Source organism: Rhinoraja longicauda, chromosome 7 (assembly GCF_053455715.1).
Source record: "Rhinoraja longicauda isolate Sanriku21f chromosome 7, sRhiLon1.1, whole genome shotgun sequence".
NCBI lineage: Eukaryota > Metazoa > Chordata > Chondrichthyes > Rajiformes > Arhynchobatidae > Rhinoraja > Rhinoraja longicauda.
In genome coordinates this window covers 23,107,343-23,125,394 of record NC_135959.1, presented here as the reverse complement: position 1 = coordinate 23,125,394, position 18,052 = coordinate 23,107,343, and the positions used below count along the sequence as shown (strand labels likewise).

General features: G+C 41.4%; 1 protein-coding gene and 1 pseudogene across 6 annotated transcripts in view; both read left to right on the top strand.

Moving 5' to 3' along the window:
- Positions 1-18,052, top strand: part of pcdh9 (protocadherin 9) — a 697,317-nt gene that overhangs the window by 602,630 nt on the left and 76,635 nt on the right. The window lies entirely within an intron of this gene.
- LOC144595498 (large ribosomal subunit protein eL43 pseudogene) lies at positions 1,939-2,217 on the top strand (annotated as a pseudogene).

The following is an 18,052-nucleotide window of genomic DNA, read 5'->3' as shown; positions in this document are numbered from 1 at the left end:
GAGGGTAAGTATTAATTCTTAATGTGTCGTAGTACGAGAATAGCTCAGTCCCTGCGGAATAGCCTGGCTCTCTGAAAATCAGATATCAGCAGATTATAGTCTCGTTCCTACTCCTCCCAGGGAATAGAGATAAACACAGTCAGTTTGCAGATGGAAAGACTACAAGAAGAAAAGCTGATGTTACAAAATTAAATATCTGTTCCAAGGACGTTCAAATGTCAGTTTGATTGAAAGCACCACAACAAGAATTGGTGTGTGAGGAAGAGCTTTTTAAAATTGTGTTCATTGTTCCTCTCGTCAAATTCATTCAATCCAAATGAATAGACTGTTCTATTGTTTCCAGCAAAAGGTAGAGTTACGTAGCAGTTAAAAGGTACAGAGGTCTGAAGGTACAGAAACATGAGTTTAAACCCTGACAAATACGAAGTAAAAATTCCACTTACTAAATTAATTAACAATGACAACATTGAAATTAAAGATTTTTTTTTAAAAAAACATGTCTCACCAATATCAATAAAGAAATTGGTTTTCTTTATCCTGTCTGGCCTACATTTAACACCAGGCCTATCTCTTATTCACCACTGAGATATCCCGGTGAGACACTCAAATTAAAGTAACTAATAAATGACCAATTAAAAGCTCATGGGTGTAATGGTAAAAGTGTAGACATAGGGAACTGCAATCGCTAGTTTACCAAAAAAAGACACAAGGTACCAGAGTAACTCAACAGGTCAGGCTTCATCTCTCGAGAACACAGATAGGTTATCCGTGTCAGGACCCTTCTTCAGACTGACCATAATGGGTGGGGGGGGGAGGGGAAGTCATGGGGGGGGAGGGGAAGTCATGGGGGTGGGACAAACCCAGGCAAGTGATAGGTGGATACAGGTGAGGGAGGAGGTTTGATTGCCGGATAGTTGGACAAAGGCCAAAGATGAAAAGACCGAAGGCCAGAAATCAAAAGACAAAATGTTTGAGGTAAGGATAAAAGAGTTGTGAAATGTGAAGCCAGAGAAAGAAATGCAGGTGGAAGGGATGGTGGGGGTGGTGGGAGGAGGGAGGGAGGGAAAAGGGAGAATAGATGCACATCCAGATTGAGCGCAGGGAAGAGAGGGAAAACACAGCAGCTGGGGGTTATTTACCTAAAATAAGATAATTAGTTGTTCATACTGTTGTAATCTAAGTAAGTGGAATATGAGGTGCCAGTTTGTATGTGGTAAACATTTACCTATTAGAATACTGTAAAATCTGGCCTGGTCCATTCTTAATCTTGAGGGGAAGATAAATCTGTCGACTCTATTTGGCCTGGTCTTTATGTGACTGCAGACCCAGCAGTCTGTTTGGTTGCTGACTGCTTCTTATGTTTTTTGAGTGATTAGAGATCCCGGCAAAAACCAAATTCTTCAATCGGGGAAACAAATTAATTCCGTGAAATAAATAAAAAAGCTGAAAGGGGTTAAGGAGAATTTTTAGTGCTTTTTCAAGTCAGCCAAAGAAAACAATGCATGCACATGCTAATTCCTCCACATTTTTTACATTAAATGCTTTTCCTCAGTTGATTCAAAAAAAAAAATCTCTGTTGGTTTGGAAAGGAGTCACTTATTTTGCTGTTGAAGCAAGTGATGCAGTAGGTGGCAGAAAGATTCTGTTTTAACTGTAAGGTATCTGAACCCGTGTTTCATTTGCTCTATTAAGCTCTCCTGCTAATGTTCCTCCAGAGCAGCGGTCTCCAAACTGTGGCCCACGGGCCACATCCGACCTGTCACGAGATTTTATCCGGCCCGCAGCAAGCACGTTCCATGCTGCGGGTTCTGTAGTAGCGTGGGAATTTTAGCAGCCTATATGAATGGTGGTTTTTATCACGTGTGCACTGCACGGTGGAATTATTTTAGCATAGATCATGACAGACACGATGAGTGGGTCAGTAAGAGAGCCACGACGATGGCGAAACGCACGAAGAAAGTGGGGATTGTGGGCAAGTATGGCACCAGGTACGGGGCGTCGCTCCGTAAAATGGTGAAGCAGATCGAGATCAGTCAGCAAGCCAAGTATACCTGCTCATTCTGTGGGAAGACCAAGATGAAGAGGCGAGCTGTTGGTATTTGGTATTGTGGATCCTGCGTGAAGACTATGGCCGGAGGAGCCTGGGCCTACAACACCACCCCGGCTGTCACAGTGATGTCTGCCATCCATCGCCTCCGGGAGTTGAAGGATCAGTGAACACCAACTGGGAATCTCATGTGTACGTCATCAAAGTAGTAAATTAAAGTTTAACAAAATGACGAGAAAAAAAAAGTAGAAGAGGGGTAATGCCTCCAGCAGTGGATGTACTGGAACGGCTCCCGATCCAGGCGAGCCCCAGGCTGTTGCAGGGCCTCCTCTGTCGCCCACGACTGGCTCGGCCCGCCGATCGAAGTCCCTCTCCTCGCCCAACCGAGCGCCTATGTGTCCTGGGGGAAACGCCTCCTGCAGCCAACCTTGCAGGCGCTGGAGGCATTACCCCACTCCTACTGGCCCACTCATTGTGTCCGTCATCTCCAGCGGCTCCCTCCTCCTCGGTTCTCCGGTCTTCAGGGCCGGTCTTGGCAGTTTCCGAACTAACAGGTCAGGTAGGCTATCAACTTGAGGGTTTTTATGCAGCTGCAGACTTAATAATAATTTTAAATTTTAATGATTTCTTAACGGAGTGCCCACCTGTGAGTCACTGCAATGGTGACATGCATGTGGTCACCACCATTATATCATATGATATTTCTATACTGTCTGCATGCCCACTGGTGGTCACTGTATTTTTTTTGTTTTATAAATAATTGTATACCTATGGTATATATACCAATATTTCAAGCTCTTTTAAAAAATTGAATATTATTTATTTGTTGCCATATAAACTTCATTAAATATAAAAAACTGACATTTCTTTATTTTTTCCTACGGCCTGCAAAAATGTGGCAAGTATTGAATGGGGCCCTCATGCTGAAATGTTTGGAGACCCCTGCTCTAGAGGTTACTGAGCAAATGGGAAAATTTTGCAACTGAAATTCATTTCTTCTTATGACATATTCTTCTCCAAGTCCTGCCATACTTCACAGGCAATTAAAAATACGAATGTGAGTTTTAAGTGTGGAATCAGCACAATACGTCGAATCTATGGGGAAAAGCAGCATGTTTTCACTCAAATAATTGATTTTGAAATTTTGTCAGTCATTTAGGAAGGAAGTTTGGATTTGTTGGAGCGTTTGTGAATTTTTCTGGACATTTATGTTCAAGCAACACTCTCAGTAAGGATAGTGTAGGAAAAAAACTGCAGATGCTGATGCAAATCGAAGGTATTTATTCACAAAATGCTGGAGTGACTCAGCTGGTCAGGCAGCATCTCAGGAGAGAAGGAATGGGTGACATTTCGGGTCGAGACCCTTCTTCAGACTAATGTCAGGGGGGCGGGACAAAGGAAGGATATAGGTGGAGACAGGAAGATAGAGGGAGAACTGGGAAGGGGAGGGGAAGAGAGGGACAGAGGAACTATCTAAAGTTGGAGAAGTCAATGTTCATACCGCTGGGCTGCAAGCTGCCCAAGCGAAATATGAGGTGCTGTTCCTCCAATTTCCGGTGGGCCTCACTGTGGCATTGGAGGAGGCCCATGACAGAAAGGTCAGACTGGGAGTGGGAGGGGGAGTTGAAGTGCTCAGCCACTGGGAGATCAGGTTGGTTTAGGCGGACTGAGCGAAGGTGTTGAGCGAAACGATCGCCGAGCCTGGTTTGGTTTCGCCGATGTAAAGAAGTTGACATCTAGAGCAGCGGATACAATAGATGAGGTTGGAGGAGGTGCAGGTGAACCTCTGTCTCACCTGGAAAGACTGTTTGGGTGCATGGATGGAGTTGAGGAGGGAGGTAAAGGGACAGGTATTGCATCTCCTGCGGTTGCAGGGGAAAGTACCGTGGGATGGGATGGTTTGGGTAGGAAGGGACGAGTGGACCAGGGAGGTACGGAGGAAATGGTCTCTGCGGAACGCAGAAAGGGGAGGGGATGGGAAGATGTGGCCAATAGTGGGGTCCCGTTGGAGGTGACGGAAATGTTGGAGGATGATTTGTTGGATACGCTGGCTGATGGGGTGGAAGGTGAGAACGAGGGGGATTCTGTCCTTGTTACGAATGGGGGAGGGGGAGCAAGAGTGGAGCAATAGACAATAGACAATAGGTGCAGGAGTAGGCCATTCGGCCCTTCGAGCCAGCACCGCCATTCAACGTGATCATGGCTGATCATTCTCAATCAGTACCCCGTTCCTGCTCTCTCCCCATACCCCCTGACTCCGCTATCCTTAAGAGCTCTATCTAGCTCTCTCTTGAATGTATTCAGAGAATTGGCCTCCACTGTCTTCTGAGGCAGAGAATTCCACAGATTCACAACTCTCTGACTAAAAAGGTTTTTCCTCATCTCTGTTCTAAATGGCCTACCCCTTATTCTTAAACTGTGGCCCCTGGTTCTGGACTCCCCCAACATTGGGAACATGTTTCCTGCCTCTAACGTGTCCAACCCCTTAATAATCAGCAGTAAGGATGTCAGTAAGGATGGTGAATATGGATTTCGTGTTGACTTTCAAAAGGGAATTGGATAGATATCCGTGACGGGGTTAAAATATTGTCAGAAAATATCAAGAATGAAGCTGTTGGCTCCCCCAAATAGCTTGCATGAGCATGATTAGTTAAATTCCGATCTCTGCCATTACATAATATTATATTTACTTTTATTTTGTATTTGTTTTTATGGCCAAACCAGCACATTGCATGTGCACCCCTACCTCAAGCCATGAGTTGTCATTGCTTGAATCTAATGACTTGCTGCCTTATTTTGAGGGGGAGGTTAGAGGCACACTCCATGTTGTGGGTTTGGTGCCATGTGATAGAGTCGGTATTGTTAGCAGATTTCTTGTCTTTGAAGGGCATTAATTAACCAGGTGGATTTTTACATTGCCTGATAGTGATGATCATCATTAAAGGGACAATCCGTGCAATCCAACAGATAATTTCCAGTTTCCTGTCAGTTGAGTTGGGTCTTGAATTCCTGTCTCAGAAGGGTGTATGAAGTAGAGGCAGCAGTTGACCATCCATCCCTTTTTGGCTAATCCTCCATTCACCAGAAGCATGGTCTATCCAATATACCAGTGTCGTATTCCAGCACTCTGCATTAACTGGGTTCCTAGTCCTTTGCCTGCTACACCTAAAAGGATTAAGACTGCACAAACAGCTAATCAATATTATGAGGTAGCAAGAGAAAAGGAGGGAACCAACTTCAAAGTGAGGGTATTGAAATACACTGGACTTTATGGAATCCGAGGGGGCACAAGAGATTATAGATGCTGGAACCTTGAGCAAATCAAGAACATCATTCATTTTCATCCCCCTTCCCCCCCCTGGTTCTATTATTGGTCACCTTTGTGCTGCTGCTTCTAAACTCTGGAGTCTTTGTCTCCACCTTTGCCCTTCCTTCACTCCACCTGGTAGATCTGCTCTTTTGTTTTCTCTCGGTCTGCTTCTACCTATCACCCACCTGCCTCTGTCTCCCAATTCCACCCCTTGCCCTCCCCCAGCTGGGTCCATCAGCCCATCATCCCTCACCCTCCTTGGTCCACCTATTGCCCCTGGCTCAGCTTCCCCTTACTCCCACCTCTCCAGCCATCTGGAAAACTGGCTAACTTCCCTCTCCACGCTCAATACTGATGGAAGGTCTCATCCTGAAATCTCAACCTTTCCTTTCCCTCCACAGATGCCTCTCGGCTAGCTAAGTTCCTCCAGCACTTTGCTTTTGGCATAATGTCCTATCACGTTTGGCGTTATTGGCTTCCTTTGTGGGATGAGGGCTTGCATTCATCATGAATGCTTTTCCCTAATTAAACAGACTTTCTTCTGTGATGATAATCTGCAGGTTAGAACCAGGAATCTTAAAACAATAGACCGAGGCACTCCCATCAATATTACTATCCTTTGGATGCTGAAAATCAGTTCGGAGACTGAAATGCTCTTTGGTGCTGCAGTAATATTTTCTCCCACTTTCCTTTTGGCTGGCAATAAATGAAATGCCCATTGACACAGGAGCCACGCAGACTACCTGCACCTCCGGGAGGAAATTTTATTTAGTGAATTCTTTTCAAGATGAAGAATACATTCCTCTGAGGCTTTCATCGATTAGGTCACAACAAAAGTGATAAAAGACAAGGGAAGAAATGATGTTTAATGGCCAGTTTTATGATATAAATTTTACTGTCACTGCATCCGACAATGCAGCCACGACAGACTTTTAAATTGCCCTACATTAAGCATTTATATTAAATACACACCCATCCCACCGTTACCAAACTAAAGAATGGTCCTCAAATATGTTTGGGTGTAGTTCTGATCTTCCAACCTACCTCGATGCGCACCTTGCACCTTTTTATTATTTTCATTTTCCCTGTAACTGTAACACTATATCACTGTCGGTTTAGGTTTATTATTGTCACGTGTACCACAATGCAGTGAAAAACTTTGTCTTGCATGCTGTCTAATCAGGTCAGATAATACTGTACATAAAAGCAATCAAGTCAAACTCAAGTACAATAGGTAGAGCAAAGGGGAAGATGCAAAGTGCAGAATGCCATTCTCAGCATTGTAGTGCATCAGTTCCACAGACAAAGTTGAGTATCCGCAATGGGATAAAGGTGAAATGGATAATACCCTATCTCATAGAAGGACCATTCGGAACCTGATAGCAGAAGGGAAGAAAGAAGCTGTTCCTGAATCTAGTGGTAAATGCGTTCAAGCTTCTGTACCTTCTGTCGGACGGGAGCAGGGAGAAGGAATGACCGGGGTAGGTCAAGTTTTTGATTATGTTGGCTGCATTTCCAAGGCAGCGTGAAGTGTAAAAGGAGTAATTGGTGGGAAGTCTGGTCAATGTAATCAACTGGGCAACATCTACAACTCCCTGCAATTTCTTGTGGTCTTGGGCATAGCTGTTCCCAAACCAAGCTGTGATACAATATGCTTTCTATGGTGTATCCGTAGAAGTTCCGAAGTCTCATTGGAGGCATGCCAGAGAAATGCTATGGCATTATATTCTGCAATCTGCTATTTTTTTCTCTTGGCACGACCTGTTTAATTTGTGTATGGCTTGATTGTACTCGTATACAATATGCTATGACTGGCTAGCACACAAATAAAATGTCTCACTATATCTCAGTACACACGACAACAATAAACCAATACCAATACAATTATCAATAAGTGAGTAAAACCAAGCCATACACAGCCTGTGAGAGTCATTGGAAACATGCCGAATTTCATTAACCTTCTGGGGAAGTAATGGTATGCTTTCTTGGCCGTAGCATTAATGTGGTTGGACAACATTGTGTTACATCATTTTGGACTTGGTGCACAACCCATAAGACCCCAGTCGCCTGCACCATCACAAACCAGATATGAAGATCTTCCTTGACGGCCCTTTAAACTCTTAAGTCTGCAAGATCCCAATAACAGCAAGGTTGTAGGCAGTTTTGTGCAGTCATTTTGGCCGTAGAAGGCAGGCTTTACCAAAATGTAAGATGAGGGACCAAGAATTGTCTTCTATCAAAGCAATCGAAGATGGTAGGAAAATAACTGCAGATGCTGGTACAAATCGAAGGTATCACAAAATGCTGGAGTAACTCAGCGGGTCAAGCAGCATCTCAGGAGAGAAGGAATGGGTGATGTTTCGGGTCGAGACACTTCTTCAGACTGATCGAAGATGGTAAATATCTCTGACTATTTTGAGACTCTTAAAAATTAAAGTAAGTAAGTTTGAAATAACATTTTAATACAACATTACCAAAACATCACCTAGTAATAATTAAAAATATTAAATTACAACAAAATTGAAATATTGTACCTATCCCTCTGCTCCTATTCTCCATTAAAAGTAGGACAGTGGCAGATTCTGGACTTGGTAGACTTATTTTATTCAAGGGATGTAGGCTTCGCAGGCTGAGCCAGCATTTAATTGTCCATATCCAATTGCCCTTGAGAAAATGATGGTGAGCTGTCTTCTTGAATCACTGCAGTGTTTGAGGTGTGGGTGCCCCCACAAAGCTGTTAGGGAGGGCGATAAAGGAAATTGACCCGGTGTCAGTGAAGGAACGTTGATATATTTCCAAGTCAGCATGATGTGTGGCTTGGAGAGCAACTCCAGGTGGTGATGGCCTTATGCAGTTGCTAACCTTGTCCTTCTAGCCGATCAATGTCATGGATTTGAAAGGTGCTGCCCAAGGAGTCAAGCTTCACCTGGCTGCGGATCTGGTCGCTGGTTCCCCAGTGCAGTCTGAAGTCTAGCAACAAGCCTTGGAGTCAAATAGAGTGCATGTACCTCCAAGACTTCAGTTTGGATGGCTGAATGCTGTAAGAATCATTGGAGATATGCCGGAGACATCACATTCCGCACTCAGTTATTTTTTCTCTTGTATGGGTTGATTGTACTCATATACAATTTGCCTTTGGAACTACTCGCCACAATTTTGGAGCGATATCTAATTACAAGCTTTTTATTCACAAAATGCTGGAGTAACTCAGCAGGTCAGGCAGCATCTCGGGAGAGAAGGAATGGGTGACATTTCGGGTCGAGACCCTTCTTCAGACTAATTACAAGCTGGTGGCTTTGTACAGTCTGAAATACAGCCCACGTTTGGATGAAACGCCTAACTATTAGCAAGGCAAAATAAAGAGGTGAGAATGAATTCTCATTCTGCATGCTGGAGCTTTGCTGCATTATTCGTTGACACCGACACCTTTCATGAAATTATTGACATGTTTCAAACTTGTCACTCTTCAACTTTTTGACCTTTCGAAGCAGGCTTTTCACAGCATGTGATGAGCTGTGTTAATGTGTTCATAGCTCTTTGAATACATTGTAAGTGCAGTGCATAATAAAAGCCTCATTGTGTTACTACTGCAGGAAGAAATCTGAATGACTGGCTTATGGCATTCACCCATGTTATATATGGCTATTCATTTTTAATAACTATCATACATAAATGCACAGTGAGCCCTGTGAGGTCTTTTTTTTCCAAGGAACTTAAATAAATCAAGGTTATTTCCTGCATTTCACAGCATGATCACAAAAAGAATAAAAATGAAAATTAACACCAGGTGACTGTCTAATTTTCCATTCAGACCGGTCACTTAGAATGCAACATAACTTCTGGAATGCTGTCCGAGGAACTTGAAATCAAGTTATTGTGACACATGTTTAAGAGTCACAGAGAACCCAAAGGGGATCTAATACTTGCCAAAACCAGAAACAAAAATTAAAGATACTTTAGACAACGCAATTGCAACAAAAATAGGTCTGGGATTGCGTAAAATCTTACCTGTAAATGTTGGATTTTCTCAATGGTGAATAGTCGGTGTTGAAGTAATTGAAAGGTAAAACCTTACATGTTGAATCTTGTCTCTCCGTGATCCATGGACATAGTGTTTAGTGGAGAAATGTTTTAAATATAGTGGCAGTCTGGGAGCAGATACTTTGCAATATTGTCATTCCCTGTTCTGTCAGAGAGAGTACTATATGCACTGTTTTCTCATAGATACCTCTGACAAGTTGTCATTACACTGCAAATTCCTCTGCTTAGATTGTGCTCGTCACTTGTTCTTGAGTAAGAAGATGACATCTAGTCTGCAGTTTTGTGATGTGCAGAGTGGTGGCTGATTAGACTGATATGAGCTTGAAAGTTACTACCACACAGATGCTAAAAGTATAGGAATGCAGTAGCATCAGTGGTTCTCGATTTTCGAGATTCTTCTCTTTGATTCCGCCATTCTAGCTTCCTCGTATAAATCAGTACCACCTTTTACATGAACACACCCAAAAATGCTTGTTTTTTCTAATGATGTGTGTCAATGTTGAAATACTTCAGGGATTTTCCAGGAGAATCTCTGCATCTGTTCCTTCTGCCCACCTTGTTGCTGGACTTCAGACTGCACTGCTACCAGATCCTCAGCCAGGTCAAGGTTGACTCCTCGGGCAGCACAATCATTTGCTCTCATTCAGCCCTCCATACAACAGCTACTGCTAGGATTGGTGTAAATGCATGGTTGATGGTCAGCACACTTGGTGGGCCAAAGGGTCAGTTTCCATGTTGTATTTCTCTGTGATGCCATGACATAGAGGAAGTAAGGTGCATAAGATAGACTGACACAAATCTTGCAGCTACAATGAGTGGGACTGTTGTGAAAATGTAAAATTCCACAGCAAAAGCCCCTGGCAACCGAAGGCAACGGAGAATTGTTGTAAACCAGGGACGCACAGTTTGTGAACTGGTGAATTTTAGAGAGGTGAGGAGATTACAACCTGGAGGAGGTTACAGTGATAGGGTGATTGCAAAACCATGAAGGGATTTGAAAACAGCAAAGAGAATTTTCAGAACTAAAGGGAAAAGTACAAAATTATACCTTGTGGCCAAGAAGATAACAACAACACATCTACATTTACGCTCCAGTCTGTAACCAGCAGTGTCTCAGCAAGTCACTTTAATTGGGTATTTGAACATAAGGTTTCACTTTGTAAAGGTCTCCAATACTCAAAATGGTTATGATCTATTATCTCATATTTTTGATAAGAAGAAAAATCCACGTAACACAATAGAATAAAATAAGATCAGATTACTTCAGTTTTTCCAACGAACACAATTAGAAAAGGCATCATAACCTGAAGATATTGTTTAAAATGAAAATCAAGGGAAATGCTCGGCATCTTGGAATTTGGGGGGGGGGTCCCAGGTTATGAATGACCTGCCTTACAGAAATCCGACTTTATGCAATTTCTTCCATACATTTGAATAGCATTTTCAAGCTAATAATAATAATAATAATAATAATAATAATAATAATAATAATAATAATAATAATAATAATAATAATAATAATAATAATAATAATAATAATAATAATAATAATAATAATAATAATAATAATAATAATAATAATAATAATAATAATATGTTTGTGTTATTCATTAATGATCAGATATAGTAAATATTCCATTAGTCTAATTGTTGGTGGTGTGAGGGTTAATTTTAGATGAAACTAGACCAAGTGGACCCGTTGGGCCCAAACCTCTCCTGCATTGGTAGAGCACCCCTTCCTCCCCCTTTCCCTTCCCCTTCCCCTCCCCCCCCCCCCCCCCCACTCCATCCCCATCAACCCCTCTTATCCTTCTCCCCCACCCTCCCTCCCTCCCTCCCTCCCTAGGAGATAGATCTAAAACTTAAAAATGTGAATAACTTTTAAAATATAACACCGATTTCAATGAAACTTCTTCCATTAGCACCAAAGGGATGATGGTGAGTAAGGTGGCCCTAAAATTGTCGCGCTATCGTGTACCATTTTGGCTGTAGTTCAGGAACAAACAAACAAACAAACGAGAGTTTTAGTTATATAGACTTGGACAGGTTGTGTGAGTGGGCGGATACATGGCAGATGCAGTTTAATGTAGATAAGTGTGAGGTTATTCACTTTGGAAGTAAGAATAGAAAGGCAGATTATTATCTGAATGGTGTCAAGTTAGGAGGAGGGGGAGTTCAACGAGATCTGGGTGTCCTAGTGCATCAGTCAATGAAAGGAAGCATGCAGGTACAGCAGGCAGTGAAGAAAGCCAATGGAATGTTGGCCTTCGTAACAAGAGGAGTTGAGTATAGGAGCAAAGAGGTCCTTCTACAGTTGTACCGGGCCCTGGTGAGACCGCACCTGGAGTACTGTGTGCAGTTTTGGTCTCCAAATTTGAGGAAGGATATTCTTGCTATGGAGGGCGTGCAGCGTAGGTTCACTAGGTTAATTCCCGGAATGGCGGGACTGTCGTATGTTGAAAGGCTGGAGCGATTGGGCTTGTATACACTGGAATTTAGAAGGATGAGGGGGGATCTTATTGAAACATATAAGATAATTAGGGGATTGGACACATTAGAGGCAGGAAACATGTTCCCAATGTTGGGGGAGTCCAGAACAAGGGGCCACAGTTTAAGAATAAGGGGTAGGCCATTTAGAACGGAGATGAGGAAGAACTTTTTCAGTCAGAGAGTGGTGAAGGTGTGGAATTCTCTGCCTCAGAAGGCAGTGGAGGCCAGTTCGTTGGATGCTTTCAAGAGAGAGCTGGATAGAGCTCTTAAGGATAGCGGAGTGAGGGGGTATGGGGAGAAGGCAGGAACGGGGTACTGATTGAGAGTGATCAGCCGTGATCGCATTGAATGGCGGTGCTGGCTCGAAGGGCTGAATGGCCTACTCCTGCACCTATTGTCTATTGTCTATTGTCTAGATAAAATAATTATTGCACAAAGTGTGTAGAGAGAAACAAAATAGGTTACAATAGAAAATTACATTTCTGATTTGCAAGAAATCAGCTCAGGGACAGATCTCAGGAATGGAACCCTTATGTAACCCGGAGACTGCCAGTATTATCATAATATGCTTTCTGATCTCTTAATACGGTATATGAGTTACAGTAATAAAATGTTAAATGTTAAATAATTGAATTCCTTAATTCTTATTTCTAGTAATAGTGTGCCAAGAACATTACCTCAAAACATCACAGTAAACACAGCAAGAAAGGAGGTTGCGTGTCATTTCTTTATGCAAAGCAATTCTTCCAAATTATATCTGTGTGCATCATTGCACGATCTTTTTTTCTAAGACCCTGTGCTAATTCCTTGGTATGCGTTGTTTTGTCATTATAATTTATCAGGATCAGGTATTTGAATATGGTCATTAAAATGCATTGTGTTACTTACACTGAGAACGCCCTCTTATCATCGTATATATATTTTGTGGAAAAGACAATACAAGAATTAAAATAAATCAGCTGCTGTGCAGCTTTTGTCTCTGAACAAAAGATTTATAAATTGTTCCAATTAGATAATTGTGCAGAATATTATGTTCACATTAGTATTGGAAAAATACTCACAAATATCTTTACTTCATCATTATATATTAATTTACATATTTTTTATTTGAAAAAATCAGACTGACATATTTGTTTCAGGATGACATAAGATTGCCGGGATATTATGGAGGCATAAAAGACTGCAGATGCTGGAATGTGGAGCAAACACCAAACTGGTGCAGGAACTCTGCACATTGATCAGCATCTGTAAGGAAAAGGCAATCATTGACATCCCATTGCAGGGTCTCGACCGGAAATGTCAACAGTTCCTTTCCATCCACAGATGCTGCTGGACACACCGAGTTTCTCCAACAGTTTGTTTTTTGCCTGGATTCTATATCGTGCTCCTGACCACCACGCATTCTTACCCTCCTGCTCTAGTCCCCTGTTATCACTAGCCTCTTGAGGCCATGAGGCCCCCAGAATCTTCTAGTGCTCAGGTGCAGCGGTCATCCCAGAAGAGGATCAGGCTACAATTAGTGGCCAAGTCTCAGACTTTGTTTCCTGAAAGCCCCCATTGCTCAGAGGGCAAAATGTGACTTTTTAAAAAAATTAACAAAAATAAATTAAAAATTAAAATTAAAAATAAAAACAAAAATTAATATAACAAACAGGTTTAATGTATTAAAACATATTAATAAAGTAAAAGTACAATGCAATTAAGAAAAAATATACAAAAAAATCCAGCTAAGTTTACTTTTTAATGAAGGTTGGCAACCCCATTCAATTGAATGCGATTGTGTTCAACAATGTATCTGGACCCTGACCTCAACATGTTGTAAAGCAATCCGGGATTCAGTGATGAGTCAGTGAGAGGACAGATGCATCAGAATTGCACATTCCACATTTTTGTGCTGCACTGTGTTGATGCAGAGGTCCAGGCTGTGTGGATGCATGCACTAGGTAGAGCCTGTGCATCTCTATGGAACCTCAACATGATGCAGCACAATGAGTGCAATGTAGTGATTCCTACTGTGTTTGTAATCTGATTTATTGTCGAAGGAAGTTATGCCTTAATAATTGGCTTTTTTTATAGCACCCCTCATACCTTTTTGTTAAATATATTGCTTGAGTAGTAAATGGAATAAAGATAGTTCAGATATCATTTAGGTATGATTGGTTTGATTGGCAGAGTAATCTCTGGGGTTGAATGATCCAATTGCCCTATATATAAAGTGAATTAATAAATATATGTCAATATTTGAGAGCAATAATTAGTTATTGCATATTTGAAGGTCATTGAATTTTGAGCACATTCCTAACCCTCATTTTCATTAAAATACATCATATTCCCACCATCAACATTTGCTTTGAGCTTTGCCAAATACCATAATTAACATAATGCAATAATTTAATTAGAAAGAAAGGCTTGTCCTCTTATGAAACCTTTTATGTTCCTTTCAAAACAACCTGAAGCATTTTAAAGTCAATGAAATAAGCCACTATTATGTCCTGAACATATGGCAACCAATTTGTGTCCAACAAGATCTCACAAATGCCAGATGATAATGTTGTTAACATTACCTATGTTTGTAGTTTTGAATCAGTGATTGGTCTTGGCAACAAGAAAAATCCCTCAGATAGAGACAAAATACTGGAATGATTTAGCGGTTCAGGCAGCATTTCTGGAGAAAATGTGTAGTTGATGTTTTGGGTCAGGTCCCTTCTTCAGACTGAAGAAGATCCCAAGAATCCGTATTTGACAGCACTGGGCCTATACTCGCTGAAGTTTAGAAGAATGAGGGAGGACCTCATTGAAACTTACCGAATAGTAAAAGGCTTAGATAGAGTGAATTTGGATAGGATGTTTCCACCAGTGGGAGAGTCTAAGACTGGAGGTCATAGCCTCAGAATTAAAGGACTTTACCTTAGCAAGGAGATGAGGAGGAATTTCTTTAGTCAGAGCGTGGCGAATCTGTGGAATTCTTTGCCAGAGAAGGCTGTGGAGGCCAAATCAATGGATATTTTTAAGGCAGAGATAGATTCTTGTTTAGTACGTGTGTCAGGTGTTATGGGGAGAAGGCAGGAGAATGGGGTTAGGAGGGAGAGATAGAACAGGCATGATTAAATGCCGGAGTAGATGTGATGGGCTGAATGTTCTAATTCTGCTCCTATCACTTATGAACCCAAAACATCACCTATTTGTTTTCTCCAGAGATGCTGTCTCACCCACTGAGTTACTCCAGCATTTTGTAGCTATTTTTGGTATAAACCAGTATCTTACAGTTCCTTTTATTACAAGGAAAATTCCTTACTCTTCTTCGAAAGTGTATCATAAAAAAGCGAACAAAGCTTTGGTTTCACATTTCATTTGTAAGATGGTGTTACCGGGGGAACTCCTACTCAATATTGCACTGTAGAATCAGCACATTCTTGATTTTCATTCCCAATCCATAATTCTTTAGCTCAACTGTGAGATCAAAACTACTCATTAGAAAGGAAAAATCTCAATAAAAAATAAACAAAGAACTTAATGGGTTAGGCGGCATCTGTGGAAGGAAATAGATGTATCGGGTCAAGACCATTCATCAAGACTGAAACGGTAGAGATGATGTACCTAGTATACAGAGGTGGGGGTAGGGTTGGAATAAGAGCTAGCAAATGATAAGGGTGGAAATAGCTGGAAATAGCTGGAAGCTGGGAGGTGATAAGTGGAGAATGCAGTGCAGATTCTGGAATCCAATGGGAAGGGAAGGTGAAGAATGGAACTGATTGAGGGTTGATGGTCAATGGGAATAATAGAGGAAGAGGAGGTTGAGCAATGAAGGCAGAATGGTATCCAGTGGGAAGAGTACGTTTGGGGGAGAGTGCTTGGAGTTATGGTGGGAAGAAGACGGTATGAGAGAGGACCAGGGTAGATAGGGAAAAGAGAAGGGATGAGGGTAGCAGGTTATTGAAATTGGAAAATTCAATGTTCATGCTATTTGGTTGTAGAATACCAGGAGGAATATGAGATGTAATTCTTCTAGTTTGTGTTTGGCCTCACCCTGGAGAAGATGGACTCGGTCGCCTGATCTGCATTTCTCTGACCTTCCGTGGCACTATAGCATTCAATATTTCCTCATCCACTTCCTGGTGGTCACTCCATGTTCAGAAATCTTAAGGGCTAACAGTGAAGCTGGGAACTCTGCAAAGACTGATTCCACTAAACTGTTCACATCCCATCCACTCACACCATGGAAGTTCAAATTGTGATTGACTCTTAACCACTTTAGTGAAAGGATGCAGCTTTAGCTACTTTCAGAAAGTTAACCCCATCCAGGACAGGCCCATCTGCTTTGAAAGAGTGTTTTCTGTTGGATTAATTATCCAGCTTCTCTAAGTACCTTGTGTCTGAGTGTATTGTTCAATTAAAAAAGACGCATCTTACGGAATCCAAACAACACTCTTTACATCAAAGCACTACAAAGCCCAATAAACAAGGACAACTTAGGCCTGAGATGAGGAAAAACTTCACCCAGAGAGTTGTGAATCTGTGGAATTCTCTGCCACAGAAGTGGAGGTCAATTTACTAGATGTTTTCAAGAGAGAGTTGGATCTAGCTCTTTGGGCTAAAGGAATCAAGGGACATGGGGAAAAAGCAGGAACCGGGTACTGATTTTAGGTGATCAGCCATGATCATATTGAATGGCAGTGCTGGCTCGAAGGGCTGAATGGCCTACTCCTACACTTATTTTTTCTATGTTTCTATGTTTCTAACTGCTGTTTAAGCCAGGAATAATAGAGAAGGAAAGGCTTTAATATTCTTTTATGGTAAGTTTGAAATAAATCAAAAGAGAAATCCCTTTTCATCGAAGTCAAAAATAAGTCGTGCAGGATTTGATTTAATCAGCTTTATTTCACAATCTAAGACCATAATTTAACTACCTATTAAAATAAAGAACATAAATATGATTACTTCAGAATGTTTTGTAAAGACCAATGATAATAGAAGGATTGAAATAATATGGAAATCCACCAAATGAATGTTTGTGGAATGTTTTCATAGTGCAAAGGCACCAATGATAATGGAGAATTGTATGAATGATAAATATTGAATATTTATTTGTAGTGTTGCTTTTAAAGTGCCTGCAAAGCTGCTGCAGGTGAGGATTTCATTGTTTGAGTCCCAGTGCATTTGGCAATTAAGTACTCTTGATTTTTGAAATGCGATAAATACCATTTTCAAAATATTCAATCCAGGAGCAATTTACCTTCCTTCTTCCTCTTGACCCACAGCTCAAATCAACTTGCAATTCGATTCATTGTAAAGGTAGCTAAAAGCAGTAATGAATGTCTTATTCCTATAGCAGCTAATGTGTTGCACCAGCAATACCAGCAGTGCCTGTGTCAACTCATTATTTTAATCAGACAGGGTGAGAGTAAATAAAATTTGCAGGAAAGAACTGCAGATGCTGGTTTACATCAGAGATAGACACAAAATGCTGGAGTAACTCAGCAGGATTGGCAGCATTTCTGGAGAGAAAGAATGGGTGACGTTTCAGGTCGAGACCCTTCTTCAGGCTGAGAGTCAGGGGAAAGGGAGTCTAGAGATATGGAGGGGATAAGTTGTGAAAATGACAGATCATAGCAAATGATGATAAGGAAATGTAGAATGGTCCATTATTGGCTGAGGGGAAGATGACAAGGAGACAGACAGTCAGTCAAATGAGTATAAATCCGGACACTAAAAGGGCTTGTGAAGGGGCAAAGTGTCAAACAGAACCAGGGGGTGTCAAACACACGATGCATTTGCCATTTAAAGAGTCCCTGTGCAAACTCAAAGAAGGCTGAAAGTGTTATTGACAAGACCTCAATATCAATGAAAGGATCATTCACTTTGCTTTCCTGTGATTCATGAGAAACGTCATTGGGATATACTTGTCAAATGTTTTATAAGGTACTTAGTTAAACCCAGGGTATGATGATGCAAAAATTCTGTCAGTCTGTTGCAAAAGACAAGGAGAGCATAACCTTAAATTTAGAACCAAGTCACTGAACCAACAACACGAAGAAAACATTCTTCACAAAGGGGACTGAAGGAGATAGAATTCTCAATCTAAAGAAGTATTGAGGTTGGGGGTGAATTAATAATTTAGAATTGAGATTACTAGTTCCTTACTTGGAATCACTGAATGATTTCTG